Source organism: Antechinus flavipes, chromosome 1 (genome assembly GCF_016432865.1).
Source record: "Antechinus flavipes isolate AdamAnt ecotype Samford, QLD, Australia chromosome 1, AdamAnt_v2, whole genome shotgun sequence".
NCBI lineage: Eukaryota > Metazoa > Chordata > Mammalia > Dasyuromorphia > Dasyuridae > Antechinus > Antechinus flavipes.
Window position 1 is genome coordinate 195,411,041 of NC_067398.1, and position 23,196 is coordinate 195,434,236.

The following is a 23,196-nucleotide window of genomic DNA, read 5'->3' on the forward strand; positions in this document are numbered from 1 at the left end:
GTTGTATTTGATTTTGAGGTCTTCATGTCCTAATAGGTGGTCAATTTTTGTGTAGGGTACATGAACTGCTGAGAAGAAACTCACACTTTTCTGTCTCCATTCAGTTTTCTCCAAAGATCTATCATATTTAACTTTTATAGTACTCTTCTTACCTCTTTAACTTCTTTCTTAATTATTTGTGTATTCTTAATTTATCTAGTTCTGAGAGAGCAAGGTTGAGATCTCCCACTATTATAGTTTTGCTGTCTATTTCTTTTTACAGCTTTCTTTCAGTCGCACAGCATTCGCTCCCTTCCCCGGTCTTCGGTCCCCACAGTCCCCTCTCCTGGAGGTTGGGCGTAGGACATCCCTTGCAGCGCTTGTTTCGCGGGGCGTGAATCCGGAGCCATGGGCGCTGTCATATCTGCTCTGCTGGTAGGAGGAGGTCTGGCCGGTGCGCTCTTTGTCTGGCTTCTGCGGGGGCATTCCAGGGACCAGGATGCGGGGACAAGGAGGAGCGAAAGTTGTCGCCTGAAAAGGTGGCCACAGCAGCCCTGAAAAGGGATGGAGGGAACGGAGGAGGAGATGGCGGGGACCCCTTTTGCCCCAAACACGAGTAGGTGACCCAACTCGGCGAGCAGAGGGAGGACCGGAATGTCAAGAAAGCAGCCAGAGAGCATCATCAGGAAAGTAACGGATGTTAGGTGTCTGAGTCCAAGAGCAGTGACCTTGAGGGTCCAACATGGAAAACACAGAATAGTTCTACTCAAGACTTTGACTGTCTGAGATCAGGAGAGCAGCCCTTTTCCACTCAGCTGCTAGGGACAGAATCTCTGACTCTCTCGGAACTTACTGACTCTGTGAATTACTTGGAAGTCTTAAGTAGGGAAAGTCCAGAATCTTCTCAACGATCAGATCCTCTCAAAGAACAGGAGACAGCTGTGTGCTCTACAGGGAAGTTCCCTTCTGACAAACATGAAGAAGAGTTGAAAACTACAGATGGAAGGTCCAGATTTGGTTGATTATGAGGACTGAGAAATGGTACCCAAGCACTCAGTATGGAGAGATGCTAGTAAGGGCAAAAGCTCTGAGCCTTCTCATGCTGGTGTATCAGTGTTTGAATTCCGGACCTCGAGCCCAAATCAGGGACTGGACGATGGAAGAGACTCCAAGGATGAACAAGGTCAAGAAATTCATTTGAAAACAAAGAGAGTGGCAGCAGTGTCCCCATTGTCTCAGCAAGTCAGCGTCCAGTTCCAGGTTCATTACATCACCACGTCAGATGCGGAGGTGGTGGCGGTCACTGGAGACCATGAGAGCCTTGGCAGCTGGCACAATTACATCCCACTCCAGTGTGGAAAGGACTGGTTCTGGTCCAGATCTGTCTCTTTGCCAATGGATATGGCACTGAAGTGGAAATTTGTGATAGTGAAGAATGGGAGCATTGTCCATTGGGAAGAATGTAGTAATCGATTCTTGGAGACTGGTAAAATCAAATTATTCATGCATTCTTTATGTATACCCATAGCAGAAATACAGTTCTCAAGAGTTCTTTTATTTTTTCCTTTTTATGTTTCTCTTGAGTTCTTATATTTGAAGGTCAAATTTTTATTTAATTCTGATCTTTTCATCAGAAATATATGAAATTCACCTGTTTTGTTGAATGTGCATCTTCTTCCCTAAAAGAAAATGCTCAGTTTAGCAGGGGTAATTTATTCTTGCCTGCATTCCAAACTTCTTTGCTTTTTGGAATATCAGATTCTAGGTCTTTAGATCCTTTAAAATGGAAGCTGCTAGGACCTGAATAATCCTTATTGTGGCTCCTCAGTATTGAATTGTATTTTTTTTTCCTGGCTGCTTGTAATATTTTTCCTTTGGTCTGATAGTTCTGAAATTTAGCCATGACATTTCTTGGAGTTTTAATTTTGTGGTCTCTTTCAAATGAATTCAAGTGTTCAGTGAATTCTTTCAATGGTTATTTTACTTCCTGATTCTTACAAGGAAGAAAAGAAAAGATGGACATTCATGAATGTAATTTCTTCAACATATATATATATATATTTTTCATATATGCTTTCTTAAATTGGTATTTATTGTTATATATTTTGAATTCTCCCTGATATTCTCCTGGGCATATGATAATCTTCTCTTTTGTTTTGTTTCATTTTGTTTTGTATTGCTTTTCTGTTTTTGTTTTCTCTTATTCTATTTCTTCAGGATAAAATATTTTTAAAAGATAAAATAAAATAACTGTGGAAAGCATGAAATATTTGTGAATCTACCTGTCAAGGGAAACCTAGGAAATATATGAACAGAATTGCAAAACACTTTTCACACAAATAAAGTCAGATCTAAAGAGTTGGGAAAATATTAATCACTCATGGGTCAGCTAAGCTAATATAATAAAAATGACAATTCTACCTAAATTTATTTATATTCAATGCAACACCAATCAAGCTGCCAAAATTTATTTTATTGAGCTAAAAAATAATAAAATCAATCTGCAATAAATAGATCATGAATATCATGGGAATTAATGAAAAAAATATGCAAAGGAAAGTTATCCAGCCATATCAGTCCTAAAATTGTATTATTAAGTGACTGCCACAAAACCGTTGTTACTGACCAAGAAATAGAGTGGTGGATCAGTGCAAATGATAAGGGGCACAAGACACTATAATTATGACTATAGTAATCAATTGTTTGATAAACCCATAGACTTCATTGGGATAAAAACTCAATATTTGCTAAAAATTGCTGGGAAAACGGGAATATAGTATGAGAGAACCTATGTATAGACCAAAATGTCACACCTTTTACCTAGAAAAGGTCAAAATGGGTTCATAATTTAGACAAAAAGGGTAATACTATAAGCAAATTAGGAAAGCAAGGGATAATTTATTTGTCAGATCTTTGGAGAAAGGAGGAATTTATGGCCAAAGAACTAGAGAATTTTATGAAATGAAAAATGAATAATTTTGATTACATTAAATTAAAAAAATTTGTAAAGACAAAACAAACACATCAAAGATTAGGAGGGAAACAGAAAACCGGGGAACAATTTTTTCAATTAGTCTTTCTGATAAAGGTCTCCTTTTTAATTAATAAATGGTCAAAGTATATGAAAAGACAATTTTCAAATGAAGTAATTAAAGCTCTTTATACTCATATAGGAAAAATGTTCTAAATCATTACTGATTAGAGAAATGCAAATTAAAACACTTCTGAGACACTACTTCACACCCCCAGATTGGTTAAGATGACCAAAAAAATATGATAAATGTTGAAGGGTTGTGGGAAAACTGGGACACTAATATATTTTTGGTGGAGCTATGAAGTGATCCAAACATTCTAGGGAACAATTTGGAACTATGATGAAGAGACTATATACACTGGGCATATCTTTGATCCAGCATTGTCTACTAAGTCTGTATCCCAAAGAGTTCGTTTTTTAAATTTTATTTTATAATAAATTTTTATTGATAGAACCCATGCCAGGGTAATTTTTTACAACATTATCCCTTGCACTCACTTCTGTTCCGATTTTTCCCCTCCCTCCTTCCACCTTCTCCCCTAGATAGCAAGCAGTCCTATATATGTTAAATATGTTGCAGTATATCCTAGATACAATATATGTTTTTTTTTTATTTTTATAATAAATTTTATTTTATTTAATAATAACTTCGCATTGACAGAATCCATGCCAGGATAATTTCTACACGACATTATCCCTTGCACTCACTTCTGTTCCGATTTTTCCCCTCCCTCCCTCCTCCCCCCCCCAGGATGGCAGGCAGTCCTATATATGCTAAACATGTTGCAGTATATCCTAGATACAATACATATTTGCAGAACCAAACAGTTCTCTTGTTGCACAGGGAGAATTGGATTCAGAAGGTAAAAATAACTCGGGAAGAAAATCAAAAATGCAAATAGTTCACATTCATTTCCCAGTATTCCTTCTTTGGGTGTAGCTGTTTCTGTCCATCATTTCTCCAATGAAACTCAGTTAAGTCTCTTTGTCAGAGAAATCCACTTCCATCAGAATACATCCTCATACAAGATACAATATATGTTTACAGAACCGAACAGTTCTCTTGTTGCACAGGGAGAATTGGATTCAGAAGGTAAAAATAACCCAGAAAGAAAAACAAAAATGCAAATAGTTCACATTCATTTCCCAGTATTCTTTCTTTGGATGTAGCTACTTCTGTCCATCATTTATCAATTGAAACTGAGTTAGGTCTCTTTATCGAAGAGATCCATTTCCATCAGAATATATGCTCATACAATATCGTTGTTGAAGTGTATAATGATCTCCTGGTTCCGCTCATTTCACTTAGCATCAGTTCATGTAAGTCTCTCCAAGCCTCTCTCTATTCATCCTGCTGGTCATTTCTTACAGAACAATAATATTCCATAACATTCATATACCACAATTTACCCAGCCATTCTCCAATTGATGGGCATCCAATCAATTTCCAGTTTCTAGCCACTACAAACAGGGCTGCCACAAACATTTTGGCACATACAGGTCCCTTTCCCTTCTTTAGTATTTCTTTGGGATATAAGCCCAGAAGAAGGTATTCACAGTTTGATAACTTTTTGGGCATAATTCCAGATTGGTCTCCAGAATGGTTGGATTCATTCACAACTCCACCAACAATGCATCAGTGTCCCAGTTTTCCCGCATCCCCTCCAACATTCATCATTATTTTTTCCTGTCATCTTAGTCAATCTGACAGATGTGTAGTGGTATCTCAGAGTTGTCTTAATTTGCATTTCTCTGATCAATAGTGATTTTTGGAACACTTTCATATGAGTGGTAATAGTTTTAATTTCATATCTGAAAATTGTCTGTTCATATCCTTTGATCATTTATCAATTGGAGAATGGCTTGATTTCTTATAAATTAGAGTCAATTCTCTATATATTTTGGAAATGAAGCCTTTATCAGAATCTTTAACTGTGAAGATGTTTTCCCAGTTTGCGGCTTCCCTTCTAAACTTGTTTGCATTAGTTTTGTTTGTACAAAGGCTTTTTAATTTGATATAATCAAAATTTTCTATTTTGTGATCAGTAATGGTCTCTAGTTCATCTTTGGCCACAAATTTCTTTCTCCTCCACAAGTCTGAGAGATAAACTATCCTATGTTCCTCTAGTTTATTTACAATCTCGTTCTTTATGCCAAAATCATGGACCAATTTTGATCTTGTCTTGGTATACAATGTTAAGTGTGGGTCCATGCCTAATTTCTGCCATACTAATTTCCAGTTATCCCAGCAGTTTTTATCAAATAATGAATTCTTATCCCAAAAGTTAGGATCTTTGGGTTTGTCAAACACTAGATTACTATAGTTGACTATTCTGTCTTGTGAACCTTACCTATTCCACTGATCAACTAATCTATTTCTTAGCCAATACCAAATGGTTTTGGTGACTGCTGCTTTATAATATAGTTTTAGATCAGGTACAGCTAAGCCACCTTCACTTGATTTTTTTTTTCATTAATTCCCTTGAGATTCTCGACCTTTTATTGTTCCATATGAATTTTGTTGTTATTTTTTCTAGATCATTAAAATATTTTCTTGAAAGTCTGATTGGTATAGCATTAAATAAATAGATTAGTTTAGGGAGTATTTCATCTTTATTATATTCACTTGGCCTATCCAAGAGTACTTAATATTTTTCCAATTATTTAAGTCTGACTTTATTTGTGTGGAAACTTTTTTGTAATTTTGCTCATATAATTCCTGACTTTCCTTTGGTAGATAGATTCCCAAATATTTTATGCTGTCAACAGTTATTTTGAATGGAATTTCTCTTTGTATCTCTTGCTGTTGGATTTTGTTGGTGATGCATAAAAATGCTGAGGATTTATGTGGATTTATTTTGTATCCTGCTACTTTGCTAAAGTTATGAATTATTTCTAATAGCATTTTAGTAGAATCTGGGGTTCTCTAGGGATACCATCATATCATCTGCAAAGAGTGATAGTTTGGCTTCTTCATTGCCTACTCTAATTCCTTTAATCTCTTTCTCGATTCTTATTGCAGAGGTTAGTATTTCTAATACAATATTGAATAATAATGGTGATAGTGGGCAACCTTACTTCACTCCAGATCTTACTGGGAAAAGTTCCAGTTTTTCCCCATTGCATATGATGCTTACTGATGGTTTTAAATATATGATCCTGACTATTTTAAGGAAAAGTCCATTTATTCCTATCCTCTCAAGTGTTTTTATTAGGAATGGATGTTGGATTTTATCAAATGCTTTTTCTCATCTAATGAGTTGATCATATGGTTTTTGTTAGTTTGGTTATTGATTTGGTCGATTATGCTAATAGTTTTCCTAATTTTGAACCAGCCCTGCATTCCTGGTATAAATCCTACATAGTGTATTATCCTGGGGATGATTTTCTGTAATCTTTTTGCTAATATTTTATTTAAGATTTTAGTATCTATACTCATTAGGAAGATTGGTCTATAATTTTCTTTCTCTGTTTTCAGCCTACCTGTTTTAGGTATCAGTACCATGTCTGTGTCATAAAAGGCATTTAGTAGGACTCCTTCAATCCCTATTTTTTCAAATTATTTATATAGCATTGGAGTTAATTGTTCTTTAAATGTTTGGTAGAATTCACATGTAAATCTATGTGGTCCTGGGGATTTTTCTTAGGGAGCTGGTTAATAACTTGTTCTATTTCTTTTTTCTGAGATGGGACTATTTAGGATATTTACTTCTTCCTCTATTAGTTTGAGCAAGCTACATTTTTAAAGGTATCCTTCCATTTCATTTAAGTTGTCAAATTTATTGGCATAAAGTTGCTCAAAGTAACTCCTAATTATTGCTTTAATTTCTTCTTCATTAGTGCCTAGTTCTCCCTTTTCATTTTTAAGACTAACAATTTGATTTTCCTCTTTCCTTTTTTAAATCAGATTTACGAAGGGTTTGTCTGTTTTGTTGTTTTTTTCATAGAACCAGCTCTTAGTTTTATTAATTAGTTCAATAGTTTTTTTACTTTCAATTTTATTGATCTTTCCTTTTATTTTTAGAATTTCAAGTTTAGTGTTTGACTGGGGGGTTTAAATTTGTTCCTTTTCTAGCATTTTTAGTTCCAAGGCCAATTCATTGACCTTCTCTTTCTCTATTTTATGCAAGTAGGCCTCTAGAGATATGAAATTTTCCCTTATTACCGCTTTGGCTGCCTCCCATCTATTTTGGTATGATGTCTTATTATTGTCGTTTTCTTGGGTGAAGTTATTAATTATGCCTATGATTTGTTGTTTTACCCAATCATTCTTTAGGATGAGATTATTTAGTTTCCTATTATTTTTTGGTCTACTTTCCCCTGGCTTTTTGTTGAATGTAATTTTCATTGCATCGTGGTCTGAAAAGGATACATTTACTATTTCTGCCTTACTGCATTTGAGTTTGAAGTTTTTATGTCCTAATATATGGTCAATTTTTGTATAGGTTCTATGAATTGCTGAAAAGAAAGTGTATTCCTTTCTGTCTCCATTACATTTTCTCCAGAGATCTATCATATCTAACTTTTCTAGTATTCTATTTACCTCTTTGACTTCTTTCTTATTTATTTTGTGGTTTGATTTATCTAATTCTGAGAGTACAAGGTTGAGATCTCTCATTATTATAGTTTTGCTATCTATTTCTTCTTGCAGCTCTCTTAATTTCTCTTTTAAGAATTTAGATGCTACACCACTTGGTGCATAAATCTTTAATATTGATATTGTTTCATTATCTATACTACCCTTTAGCAAGATATAGTGCCCTTCCTTATCTCTTTTAATTAGATCAATTTTTGCTTTAGCTTGATCTGAGATCAGGATGGCTACCCCTGCTTTTTTGACTTCACCTGAAGCATAGTAGATTCTGCTCCAACCTTTTACCTTTACTCTGCATGTATCTCCCCGCTTCAGGTGTGTTTCCTGTAAACAACATATTGTAGGATTCTGGCTTTTAATCCATTCTGCTAACTGCTTCCTCTTTATGGGGGAGTTTACCCCATTCAGATTTATGGTTAAAATGACCAATTCTGTATTACTTGCCATCTTGTTAACCTCTGTTTATGCTTTTCTCCCTTCCCCCCCCCTTCCCCCCTTCCCAGCATTAAGCTTGGGAGCACCACTTGCTTCTCACAGCCCTCCCTTTTTAGTATCCCCTCCCCCGCCTTAGAGTTCCTCCCCCTATATTACTCCTTTCCCTCACAGTTTCTTTGAGGTTTTCTCTTAAAGCCAATTCTGAAGGCAGTAAGATACCCACTATATTCATCCCCCTCCATTCTTTCTCTCAGATATAATAGGTTTCCTTTGCCCCTTCCTGAGATGTAGTACCCCCACGTTACCCTTTTTCCCACCTCTAATTTCTAGAACAAGATATATATGTATTCTTTATACATCTTTAAACCAAAAATATAGTTCCCAAGATTTCTTTTTACCTTTTTTAGGTTTCTCTTGAGTTCTATATTTGTAGATCAAACTTTTTATTAAGTTCTGTTTTTTTCATCAAAAATAGGTGAAATTCGCTTATTTCGTTGAATGACCAACTTCTTCCCTGGAAAAAGATGCTCATTCTGTCTGGGTAAGTTATTTTTGATTGCATACCGAGTTTCTTAGCCTTTCAGAATACCATATTCCAGGCCCTTGGATCTTTTAATGTGGACGCTACTAGATCCTGGGTAATCCTTATTGTGGCTCCTCTATATGTGAATTGATTTTTTTCTATCTGCTTGCAATATTTTTTCCTTTGTCTGAGGGTTCTGGCATTTGGCCACTATATTTCTTGGTGTTTTGATTTTAGGATCCCTTTCAGTAGGTGACCGATGAATTCTTTCACTGTCTATTTTACCCTCTGTTTCTATGCCTTCTGGGCAGTTCTCTTTGATAATTTCCTGGAAAATAGTGTCCAGGCTCTTTTTTTCATCATGTTTTTCTGGGAGTCCAATAATTCTCAGATTGTCTCTCCTGGATCTATTTTCCAGGTCTGTTGTTTTCCCAAGAAGATATTTCACATTCTTTTCCATTGTTTGATTTTTTTGGTTTTGTTTGACTGATTCTTGTTGTCTCCTCGAGTCATTCAATTCCATTTGTTCGATTCTGATTTTCAATGAAGTATTTTCTTCACTCACTTTTTTAATATCTTTTTCTAATTATCCAATTGAGTTCTTTTGTTCTATTACCAAGGTAAATAGAACCTGCCTCCCAGGATTGTTGTGTTGATCAAATCAAATAACATATAAAAAAACTTAGCACAGTGCATGACATATTGTTCTATATAAATGCTAGCTATTTAATAATAGTCTTTGTACTGGAAAACATAATTAAAGGTAATTAAACTGAATGCTGGTGAAAAAGTAGAGAAAGATGTGTACTCATTCATTCTTGATAGAATTGCAACCTAGTTAAACATTTTGGAAATCTGAGTGCTCAAAAGAAAAGGTCTAAAAGCAATCCATTTAATAATGCATTATTAAATCCATCTATGAGAATATACCCTGAAAAAATTATAAAAAATAATAATAAGACCAAATAGATTATTTTTCAAGGAGTTTTATAACACTGATATTTAACTAATATAACACTAATTGTAAAAAGAAGTGATTTAAATTCCAACAATTGGTAATTAGTTAAGTGAATTATGATTTGTTAAGATTATGGAATATTATATGTAATTAAAACTGAGAAGGATGAGTCACATAAAAAAATCTGGAAAGACTTTTGTGAAATAATTCAAAAAGGAAAAAGACAAAACCAGAATATTAATTACAACTGGATAAGAAGACATAGATTGGAAAAGAATGGACAAAGCATTCTGATGGGGCTTTGAGAAAATGGAATGGAAAGAGATTTATTATTTACCTTGCAGTATGCTAAACACTATGAATACAAAGAGAAAATCAACAGACCCTAATTTCAAGTTCATATTTTAATTGGGTAAGGCAATACATAGAGGATGAAAAAGCCAGGGATTTTTAAATTCAAATGACAGTGCTTGAGAATCTGGAAGGCACAGTGGTAGAGTACATGATGAATTTTGATGGTCTTCCATTCTTACTGGAAGAATTGTATTTGGTCATTCCATAATCACTGAAGTGTGAGTGGTTACAATCTTTGGAAAAGCTAGGAAGCTAGAGAGGTATTAGCCCAGTATTCTTAGAAAGGGGAAATTTGGATAGGATTTGGGCCCATCACTGGGTATATGGGGGCACTGTAGAAAAACTCCTGTGTTCACCCAGTTGTCTCTGGGTAAGCCCAGTAAGAGTTACTGAGGCATTGTTATGATGTCTTATATATTGAAATTCATTTATCTAAATGCGTAAAAAGTAAAAATAATAAATGTAATTCATTGTGTTGATGATTAATAGCATTTATTATATCACTGAAAAAAGTGATTTTTTTTTTTTAGTCAAATCTATTTAGCCTGTGTTTATTAAAGCTCATCAGTTTCTGGTGATTTAATAGTTAAGATTCTCTAAAAACAGAAAGGTGAATTCTGTGGGTTCTTTAAATTAGTCTGGAAAAGTCTGTGACAATTATTTTCTTATCAGTTTCTGGTGACTTAATAGTTAAGATTCCTTATAAGCAGAAAGGTGAATTCTGTGGGACATTTAGGCTAGCCTGGAAAAGCCTATTTGTGACACTTATTTTAGGCTTGTGTTAGAATGCAGTCACCAGGAGTGCGGAAATATTGTACAATGCACCACTGAACTCTGGTGTATGGATGACCTGCTTTTTCGAAAGGAAAAAATGCCTGTATTAGTATGTGAGCAGAGGAAGTCAACATGATCTCATTCATGAGCCTTTCTTCTATTTATATCAGGGGAGTCAGCCTCAGCAGAATAGCTTGCCTTTCTCCCAGGCCCACATGGTTGTCTGCCTAATTTTCCTCATTCTTAACCTTTGCCTCTTCCTTGGAATGAAGTGTGATTTACTGCCAAGATGCTGCATTCTTTCTTTTATACTATCCCCACAATAGCCAGGAGGCGCATGGTTAAAGATGTTTGCACACCCGGGAAATAATTCCCAGCACATAGGTTTGAGTAGCTAACAGAAAAGAGATTGAACATAAAAACTGATTCAAAATAGATTAATTGTTTCTTTCCTGAACAACATAGATTTGTTGCAATACCATTAAGTTTTTCTCATTTAAATTAACAATAAAAAGTTTGCATGTAATAAAGTTCCCAAAGTAAGTTTTTTCTCTAATACTGTTAATTATGTTTGAATTTGTTTTTTCCTAATACCATTTTTGCAAGCAGCACAATAAATGTGAAGTAACAATTTAATTTTTCATTTATCTTTTACTTATTTTTTAAAATAAGTAAATGTCTTATAGCATTTTATGACTAAAGAGATCTTAGTGTTGCAGTAGTAAATGCCTGTGAAGATGAACATTTGTACTGAGAAAAGTAGGAGAAATATTTTTACTACTTTTATTCAATAATTAAACAAATTTTCATTTTATCATGTGTTTTACATAACTTTCAGATATTTTTAGAATTCAGTGGCATGGAAAATAACTTTTTAAAATCTCCATGTTTTGAATTCATCATTTACAACTTTAGTAAGCTGCAAATGAAATAATATTGGACCTAAATGAATTTAATGTCTGCTCATGAGTAATGATGAACTTTTCTGCCTTCTAAACCTACTCTCAAAAGGATTTTTGCCTTAACATTTTATATATGAGGGAGAATAGAATTTGGCTATGCTTATGAAAGGACTATATGTCAATAAAATGCCTTGTATGTATCTTTCTTATCTTTACCTTTGTCACTTTATTTTTTTAGATTTATCCATACTATAAATAAGAAGCCATTCAGAACAAATCATCGTGTAAACCCCCTTTTTATTCTATGATGCTTGGGTTTTTGGAAAACACCTATTGTTAATTGATTAGAGATCCTAAGAATTCAAAACCTAAGGGACTTGCCAGTTACCATACCTCTTGGTTCATTTTCTTCATTTGTCCTTTTTGCTATGTGATTTCCCTTTAAAATCATAATTTAAAAAGCAATTCATAATACTATGTCTCTACCTTTAAAATGAGTAGAAATTTAATATAAAAGGCAAGTAGAATGAAAGACAGGTCATCTTAGTTAGCTCTATTATAATTATGTGACCTTTCACCAGTCACTTTCATCCCCACAGGGAGAGAAATCCTTCTTCTTTCTAGCTCATGAAATTATTTTAAAATTAGTCATAATCATATGGTCAGGCATGATATTGAACTATACAAGTACAGATTACCTATGAGAGTTTTATTGGCTGAACAACTTTCCATTAAATATGTATGTCCCATCAAGTTTTTGTTCTAAAATTTCTTTCTATATGTTCTCTTGATAGAAACTGATGCAGCAGAAGTATTCAATTTGGAGTCAGAAGATAAAGGATTAAATCTTGATTTGTGCAAATCAATTAATCTCTTGGCACCACAATTTTTTCATATACAAAATGAGGAAGTTAGGTCTAATCACTAATCACTTATTTAAATCCATTTCAGCTGTTATCTATGATCCTTTGATCAGAGGTGTCAAAGTAGAGGCAGTATTTCCCACAAAATTCCCAGGCTCAATGGCATAGGTATCAGATTAAAATTCAATTGGCAAAGTTTAACAAAATAAACACAAGTAAAATACAACATAGGTAATGTTAATTTGTGTTTTTTTTCTAAGTCAATATACTATACACATCCATTTCTGTGTGACACCCCTGGTATAGAAAAATGACTCCTAAATCTATATAAAGAAATAATCTCACTCTAGAACTATAGTCACATATTATCAACTTCTTGCTATACTTTATATCTTCACCTTTGTGTCTATTAGCACTAAATTTAGCATTTTTTCCCCAATAGAATGAATTATCTTCCACCCTGAATATATCATTAAACCACAGTTTTTATATTTCTTTTTAAGGTAATACAAATTGGCAAACTTATGATCATCTTTGACTTTAACACTCATTCATCCTCCAATTGTAATTGTCAAATCTTATCAAATATGCCTCTATATCTTTCATATTCTTCTCACTATTTACTTAGTTACTATCTCAGTACTGTAACTTATTACCTTTCTCTTGGACTATTATAACAGCGTTCTAAATTGCTTTCTTGCTTCATTTCTCTGTCTCTCTGTTTCTGTCTTTCTCTGTCTCTGACATTTTTCACAAAGCTTTCAAATCAATATTTCTAAATCACAGACCTGACAAGTCACCACCATGCTGAAGTAGCTTTACTGGTTTTCTATTGTTCCTGAAATATAATATAAACAGTTCAGATCAACATTTAAAGCCCTTCAAAAATCTGAAAAACAGAGCTAGGATTGCAGTAAGCATTCAATGAATGCTTATTGATTGATTGATTGATTTCACACTGCTTCCCTTTACTTTCCAGATAATTAGTCTATTAATTCTTCCCCATACATGGCATTCTATCTCTAGTTTCTATGCCTTTGTATCCACAGTATGTTCTCCATTTGTGTAATACATTCTCTCCTTACCAATGTCTCTTAGAATCTCATGTCCTTTTAGACCCACCTGTGCCACCTTCCATAGGATGTTTTTCTATCTTCTTCAAGTTATTATTGCCTAACAATCTCTGTATAATAAAAACAATGCTGAATTTGGAATCAGAGGACGTGAATTCAAATTATGAAGCTGACACATGTTTTCTGTCATCATCATCTCTAAAACCCAATTTCCTCAAGAAAAATGAGAGAGCAGAATAAGATGATTTTTAAAGTTCCTTAGAATTATGATTCTATCAACTCTCTTTTTCTCACAATTAAGCCAACATATATTCAAGTATTCATAAATTTTGGCTATGACCAATGTTACAACAAATTGTGTGAATCCTCAATATAATAATTCGTTATTCCTCTTAAGTTTTTTTTTAAATGACAACAGTCAAAGTAGTTTTAGCAAAGAGAAATTTTTTTTCACATCTTTTCTTTAATCTTCAGCTTCTTTAAAGCAACAAAATATTTTAGCTTTTTTCATGTTCTTCATAGAATTCCCATTATAATTTTCCCTTTATAAAATATCTTCCTAAAATAATATTAAGAAATAGCCACAATCCATCTTCACCTTGTTTCTCTTTGTCTTTTGCATAGATTTTGCCATAGATTTTCATGCATAAAGGATAAAACACCCACTTTTTCTTAATTGAGAGTACTTCACATGAAGATATTTCTCAAATACTTTTTTGAATTGCCAAACTGTTTTTCCCCTCAGCACTTAATTTGAACTTTCTGTTGCTTATAATCTTATAGAGATAGCAACTATTTTTAGCATCTTTAACACAGTATATATGAAGAAAAGGAGACAGAATGAAAGAATAGGCATTTTGTAAAATATGTTTTTCAAAACTCTAGTTCTCATTCTAAAATTTTAAAAATCACATTTTTGGCACATATTAGAATTTTCAAATATAAAGGAATAACTATGAATATTTGGCATATGTAACAAGAAGCCAAAAAATAATACCCTTTTAAAACCCAAGTATTCTTGTATTTTAAATTTCCATAAGTATAAATGTTATTAATACGAGATCACATCTTTTGAGTGCTTACTATGTATTCTGTACTGTTAGCAAGAGCTTTAACTTTTTGTGTATGAACAACATAAAAATGAATTTTTATAGTACACATCCAGGGTCCTTACACTGTAGTATAATGAGCGGCTGTTTGAAAATCAGAACATCAAATTTGAATCCTGATTCTCAGTTGTAAAATGAGCATAAAAGTTTTCTGGGAATCTCTTAAGATTGTGAGGATCAAATGAAATAACATATAAAATACTATTTGAATGTCAATTATTATCATTACAATGATTAAATGCTTAGAATGATTAAGATTTTTTCTTCCCCTTAACTTAATAGTATTTTACTTTTTCCAATTGCATGTAAAGATGGTTTTCAATATTCACTTTTGTAAAATTTTGAGTTCCAAATCTTTTTTCTCCATCTTTCTCACTCTCTCTCCCTTTTCCTTTCTCAAGATAGCAAACAATCTGATATAGTTATATATGTATAATCATTTTCAACATATTTCTGTATTAATCATGTTGTAAAAGAATAATCAAAAAAAGGAAAAACTATGAGAAAGAAAAAAACCAATAACCCACTTCCCCCAAATAGTATTCCCATTTCTGCATTCAGTCTTCATAGTTCTCTGGATGCAGATAGCATTTTCCATCACAAGTCTTGGAATTGTCTTGGATTACTGTATTAATGAGAAGAGCTAAGTTTGTCACAGTTGATCATCACAGAATCCTACTGTTATTGTATACAATGTTTTCCGGGTTCTGCTAACTTCATTCAGCATCAGTTTATGTAATTCTTTTAAGTGTCTTTTAAAATAAAATCTTTTGTTATTTGTAACTTTCAAAACTCTTTTGAAAATAGATCAAGTAGCTTACTTTCTGGATTATAGAAGTATTATATTATGTGGTATTTTATGTTTATGATAATGGGAAAACAAAAAGAAAAGGGAAAAGAAATTCTTGAATTTTTTATGTACGCCCCTGCTAGCAAAAATCAGAAATATTAAGCAAAAATTAATAGTCAGAAAAAATCTTGTTAAATGAAAAATAAAGCTCTCAAGTAAAATTTTACTCTTCACAAGCTCAAATGAATTATTTTTAAATAAAAATGAAGACAGAAACAATATCTGAAATAAAGTTCCCCTTAAAATTTTTATTTTTACTTTCAAAAATTGCATTCCACTTGTAGAGGATTTTAATTTCTGCATAAGAGTCTTATAATTTATCAAAAGCAAAACCAGATCTAATTTACATTTACTTTGATTCTTTTCTCAGTCTCTTGCAAGTGTATTTTAACACAGAAATTTGTGTTCTTTTTTTCTTTTAGCACTGTTACAGAGTTTAAACAAGGAATCCGCCTATGTTTGTTTAAGAGAATGGGTAAATGATTATCTTGACAGATTAGATTGGAAAAAAAAAGGACAGCCACAGTCTAGCACAGATGTCAAATTTGCCACTTGGCAGATTATTCTAAACAAAACTTGCTTATATGTTTATCTGTGTTTGACACCTGACTAGGGAATGCGATTAAAAGCTCCTGCCAGGGTTTAGACTTCTCTGTGGGCAAATATTCACAGGTTTGACATTTCTGAATCTATTTAACTATGTCATAATTAAACTAATGGAGCACAAAAGGAATTTCTCTAAATGGCTGAAAGAGTTAGCTTTGATATGATTTCATCTCTCAGTTACTGGAACTTGTCTGTAAAGAACAAGTTAAGTTTAGCAGAAATAGTTGAACTTTCATTCAGTGAATTGTTCTTTAAATGTTGTGGTAAAACTTTGGAATTTATGATACACAGGTCACTTCAACAGTATTTTGGTATATAGTACTTGAGAACTTGGTGATGTAGATGATACTCTTCTCCCAAAATGAGTACTTGTAGAAATCAATAAATTTTCTAACTTTCAGGATTTAGTTGCAAAAAGACCTCACAATAAAAATTTAACATACAAGATCAAAGAGAAATATAAGGTAAACCTCTAAAGACTAATTACAAGGGACTCATTGAGGAAAAATTAGTTATTTTATATATGCCTTTGATTTTTTTCTGGAGCTATATGAAATTTGTAGTTCCTTAGTGTCTTACGGTCTTTTGTAGACATGCTTCTAAAATTTGCTCCTCAAGTGCACACCCCAATATATCATACATGTAATGTAACAACATAACATGCTTTTCTTACTGGAATAAGAGCAGCAAGAACATACATGTGACACATAGTAAGGCTATTTTTCATTCCCTGTGGTAAAACTGTCCATTCATATCTTTTATAAGGCTCAGCTAAATTAATCCTGGGCACTGAAAAGGGAAATCTTTTCATATCCTCCTTATCTAGAGGGATAGAATAGAAATAATCCTTAATGTCTACAACCCAAAGAGGCCATTCTCTAGGAAAATGAGTAAGAGATAGAAGTCCAGGCTGAAGAGTTCCCATAGTTTCCATCTGTTCATTTATTTTTCTTAAATCAGTCCACATCTATAGAGGGCTGAAACTATTGAGTCGATGCACTGAGGTCAGGACTGCTGAGCACTTGAGACTAACTACCAATTGGACAATACTCTATAGGCATATGCTTGGAAAATGGTCCTTTCCACCATCCATGCTGGCTCAATGATTGGTGTATATAGAGGATTGTAAGAGGGACTAGGGGGTGGAGTAAGACTAGCCAAGGTCACTCTTTGGCAGTAGATGAGGGAAAAGGCGGTCGCGGAGATTCTGCTTCCATCCTGTTCAATCCTGTGTCTAAGACCAAGAATAAAGACTAAGGACTTTTGCTTATCTTGACTCCGGCTGACTCTGAGGTATCTGGGGTGCTAGCGCGGTCATCACAAACATCCTCCATTTTCCAGAAGTCTTTTTTTTTTTTTTTTTTTTTAAATAACAAATACAGGGAATCCCAAGGACTTAGAGAAGGTTGTAAGTGTCCTTGGTCAAAATGCTCCTGTTCTATATAATAAGGCCTGAATTTTTTCACTTGCTAAGGGTCACTGTTTTATCCACACTGGTGTACACTGGTATATCAGTTTTACATTTATTGGGAACAGGTGAGAGTGCAGGTAGGCCTTCAACAGCAGCCCATCATGCCCTGGGTATAAAAGGTATCTGTGCCCACTTTGGCACAGCATCTTATGATCTCCTCTAAAGGAGCATTCTTGTGTAGTCCCTAGTATAATTCTTCTACAAACCACCTTAGGGTTTTCTTTAGCAAGTTGTGTTATAATTTCTGTTGCTACATTTTCACCAGTACTTGCTATGACAGCTGTCTGAGATGTCCCACAAAATCAGCAAAGCGTTCATTTGGACCTTGTGCTATTTTTGTGAAGGCTTCCCCTCTATCTTGTCTTCCTGGGAGAGTGCCCCATGCTTTGATAGCAGCAGAAGCAATTTGTTCATATGCTGCTATAGGGTAATTAATCTGTGCTTAAGTGTCTGCATAAGGACCTAAACCTGCTAGTTGATCAAAGGTGATTGATATATTAACCCCAGTTTGCCTATTTCACTGGGCTTGTATCCTACAGAGTTCACTATATTCAGAAAGCCATAGCAAGTTTTGTCCAGGTTCTAAACATGTCCTTGCTATAGGTTTCCAATCATTAGGGGTTAAAATTTCAAAAGCCAAATTCTCTAATATCATCTTAACATAAGACAATGTAGCCCACAAAGAGTGCAAGCCTTTTTTAGGTCTTTGATAATTTCCAGATTAAAAGGAGCGTATATTCTTCTTTCTTAATCTGAAGAGACAAACTCTTCAATCACAGAGTATGCTTCTATTCTCAAATCAGATGTATCCTGTCTTTTCTCTTTAGCTAGCTTTCTGAAGGAGCTCTTTGGAGTCTAGAGTCTGAGATAAACTTGAGCACACACTCACTAGCGTCTGCTTATTTCAAGTCTTCTCAGCCCTTAATATATCTTAATACAATTACATCACTACAACATGCTAAGCATATGCCAACTTTGGAACCATTACATAATCATACTAAGTACTAAGTATATGTGACCTAGAGAACCATCATCTCATCAATTAGAATGAGTTAACACCTTGCTGTAAGTATCTTTGCTTCAAGCATACTTTTCTCAGAATTTCCCAATATTTGCGGTCCTTTAAAAAAGAGTCCTATTGAAAACCTTAGCTTAAAAAAGTCTCCCATTTCTTCCAATGCCATCACCAGTTGTTTTGATCTATATCTGGCCACTGGCCCAGCCCTTTCTCACTTATATCTAATTCACTTTCATGTCATGGCATCATCTTCCTGATGTCATAGTCATCTTCCATAATGGATTCAAACAACAACCTCTGTGAGTAAATCTGACCAACAAACTGGAATTAATTACTTAAAAAACTCCCTCCTTTCCTCCTTTTCTCCCTCCCTCCCTCCTTCCTTCTCTTTTTTCCCTCCTTTCTTCCCTTCTTTCCATCATTTGCCCTTCCTTTCTTTCTCCCTCCCTCTTTCCTTTCCTTCCACTTTTCCTTCTTTTTTTCATTTTTAGTTAACTTTTATTCTTTCTTGATGAAATAATCAATTTCTACTTGTCCAATTCTAATTTTTAATGAATTTTCCAATGAATTTTTGAATTTTTTTGTTAATTTGGCTAGTTCTCCTTTTTAAGGAATTCTATTCTTCAGTGAAATTTTATATTCCTTTTTTTCTCTTTTCTAATTCTTTTAAAGTTGTTATTTTAAAGTAATTTTTGCATCTCTTTTATTAAGCCATTATTTCTTCTTTTATGTTTTTGTGCATAATCTCATTTCTTTTCTTCATTTTTTCCTTTGATTTTGAAAGTCTTTATTTTTAGGTTTACCAGAAATTCTTATTGGACTTGTGTCTGATTCATTGTCAACTCCATCCTCCAAGGCTTTGCCTGCATCTGTTTTGACATCATTATTTTAGAAGTTTGTGTCCTGATCTTCCTTCTCAAATTAGGAGATTTTTATGATTAGGTTCTTTCTTTGTGTTAATTGCTCATCTTTCTGACCTATTTTTTCTCGGCAATGGAGGAAGGGGCACAGTCCCAAGCTTCTTTTCCAGTGCTCCTTCCAGAGCTAATTCTAGTGGATTAGAAGGTTTTGGTACTTTCAAGTAAGTGTAATCTGGAAAGAGTTGTGGTCAGTGCTCTTTTGGTCTGTTCCATTGTTCTTACTTAGGAAGGATCCCTGATCTCTTGGGATTGCAATTGATACAACTCCTCAAGGTCCCTGCTCTTTTGGGACTGAAATTGCTCCTTAGGATTCCTCTTCTTTCCTGACACAAAGTGCTCCCCTTTGCTCTAGAATTGGGCTCTAGAATGCCCAACAATGTGCATAAGCAATAGAGTAGCCAAACTGGGAGAATTTCATTGTTTTACTTCCTTCAATCTCTATTGATGTAATCATGAGTTTTATTATTCATATTTTTATAGTTTATTATCATTATACTTTTCCTAATGTTGAATCTGCTTTAATTCCTGGCCTAAGCCCAACTTAGTCATGTTAGTGACATTTTTGTTTCTTATCTTTCTTTTCTTGTTTCTAATATTTTATATTAATCATTTATCCATTTTAATATCCTCTCCTCTCTTAGCCTTCATGAAACTCTTGATTTTTCCATTGCTTCTTTGTAGTCCATGGATTTAATAATCATGTGGATAATTCCTGAATCTGTATCTCTAGTCACAATTTCTTTTCTTAGCTTTATTTTCCCATTTTCAACTGCCTGATAGACAGTTCCATTTGATGTCTTAAATTCACAAAATTGAAGTAATTTTTATTTTCCTTAAATATCTTCATCTTCTAGGCTTGAAAATCTTTTAATCTTCTCTGTCACAGCAACTCCCATATCCAATCAGTTGTCAAATCCTATCAATATTAAATCTGAAATATCTTTTATATTTCTCCCTTCCCCCAATTCTGCTGCTGAGTTTCTACTTCCTAGTTCAGGTATATATTACCTCCCATATGTATTACTATACTAACAACAGCTTCCTATTTTTATATGTCTGCTTTGAGTTTTGTTTCAGATAGAACAGACTCTGGAACTCTATTAACTCAGCTTGCATTTTGATAGCAAAATCAGGCATATATAAGTAATTGAACAGTTGACTAAATGTTTACTTAGACTTAATATAACAAGGATACAGTGGAATTTAATTTTTAAATACATGGCTCTTTATCCTGACCCTTAGTCTCATTATAGAAACACATCTGGTCAGCAGAGCAGGATATGATGATTTGAGAGGCCTTCAGATGTCTACTAAGTAAAAAGGGCCTGACTAACGATGGGTAGAACTTCTACTCCCTTAAGTCACCAGAAAACTATATTAAGATCATGTGGATTCTGGCATCAATTTTTTTCCCTTTTAGGGAAAATTAATGCCTTTTGCAGATAATGGGAGAAATCTTGAAAGATAGTAGACCTGTCACATACCAACTTCATGATGGCAAGGTCCCATAAATCCTCTGCAGGAAATTCCATCAGGTAAGTGATTTCAGAGATTTTATTCAACAATTCTCTTGGTATAATCAGACTAAAAGGATAAAAAACATGCAACCCTGTACCCAAGAATATTTTATGAAACCTTGGCCCTCATATAAAATCTATATTGACACTGCCCCATTTTCACAAAGGCTAAATATGTACTGCTCCTCATCCCCACCTAGTGAGTCATTTACCACCATGTCATTAAGGGCAGTTCTTTTATTTAATGACACTTTAATCTCCACCATGATGTTATAGGCCTCTTGTTGAGGTTGGAGTCATTAGTAACTAGGCAAAGTGGCATTCTTCAGGAACCAGTCCTTTTGGAAAAATGTAAGAAACTCAGTAACCTCCCCATCCTACTAAATGAAGAAACTTTATAGGAGACTGAAATCCTCCCAGTTAGTTTGCCAAAGAAATTCCTTCACTCAAGGCTGAAAGCCCCTTTTCTCATTTTCAGGGCATTTGAACAGCAATTTGCCACTAATTTACAGATTTTCTCTCCAGCATGAATTAGTAGTATTCACTTTAATAGTTCTCACTTTCCTCCCTTCAATGTCTAGTCTTTCTTGACCTATATAAAGGTCTACAAAATCCTCAAACCTATTGAACTTTGTTTGGTTTGGCTCTCCTTTACAACATACATTACAACATGAACTTTATACATCTCTGACCTCATTTTGGTTCTGAATAGGTTGCTACTAGACTCAATCCCCTGGGAACTTCTGCTAGTTCAGAGTTATAGAACTGCTGGATGCCTTTTGGTCTGAAATTCTTATCATTATTCCTCTGTGAGCTTCAGATTAGATATTGTAACTGATAATCTGCTCTGTTCCTGATATTTGAGCACATTGTTCTTGCTTACTTTTGAACTTTCTTCTCCCCCTGTATAGAATCCACTTCCTAAGACCTTTTGAGATGTTCTCATGATTTCACCCTAGATCTGCGTCCTGGAACTGATTAGTGGGCAGCAAAGCCCCAAGTTTATACTAGTCTCTGTTGTGGTATCCTAGTATGTGTTTGGGACTTTTTCTTGCCTCAATTTATAACCTCTTCCTGAATGCTTCTGTGCTCCCCACAATATGGTCTACAACAAGCCTTATTTTCAATGTCTTTTGATTTATTTGGACCACAGACAAATATAGAAGTCACAGTGAGTCATCTTTACAATTCAGAATCTGGATTGTAAATAAAGATGACTCACTGTGACCTCTATATTTCTATATCTGTTTGGAAAAGTCTAGAATCCCTCATACTACTGCTTCTTGCTATTCTACCATTTTGACTCTCAAGTCTTGTTTTACTTCACTTTGAGTGAGATATTAGATTCCAAGATTTCAGTGCAAAAAACAAAAGAGCAATATAAGACAAATCAAAACAAACCATTAGATTCATCAGAGTAAAAGCAAGTTAGCTTTATTAAAAAAATATATAGTACATAGAGGAGCAGTCAGGAAAATGGACACAGTTTATTCTTGTTCTATACTAAAACTGTCCTTTAAGGTATTCCATAAAATTTCAAGAGTAATCAGTGGTAACAACTTTAAATTCATTCCTTACAGAGATTTTGCATTCAAGTACATACAAATACTTGTAATATCTTTCTTTAAAATATATATTATATATAATTTTAACATTCATTTAAAAATTTTAAGTTCCCAATTATCTCCTTCTATCTTGCCCTTGTCCTACATTAAGCAGGCAAACTATATGATATCAATTACACATTTGAAGTCATGCCAAATTTATACATTAGCTATGTTGCAAAAGTAAGAAAATAAAAGTAAATGAAAAAAGTATACTCCAGGCTCTGCTCAAGAATTTACTGGTTCTCTATGTGGATATAGATAGCGTCTTTCTCCATAATATCCTTCAGAATTATCTTGTATCATTCTATTGATTAGAGTAACTAAGTCTTTCACAGTTAATTATTGTACAATATTGTTATTGTGTAAAATATTCTACTAATTTTGCTCACTTCACTTTATATTAGTTTATGTCTTCCTTGTTTTTCTGAAACCATTGTGCTCATCATTTCTCATGACACAATAATATACTATTACAATCATATACCACAATTCATCAGTCATTCTCCAATTAATGGATAATCTCTCAATTTCCAGTTTTTTGCCATTCCTAAAGGAATTCTATAAATATTTTTGTACAGTGAGGTTCTGTTGAGCTCTTTTTCTTCTTTA

The 23,196-nt window shown here is 33.9% G+C and overlaps 1 pseudogene; it reads left to right on the forward strand.

Moving 5' to 3' along the window:
- The first annotated feature begins 387 nt into the window (after positions 1–387).
- The window catches only part of LOC127544779 (starch-binding domain-containing protein 1-like), a 93,226-nt pseudogene continuing 70,417 nt past the window's right edge, over positions 388–23,196 (forward strand).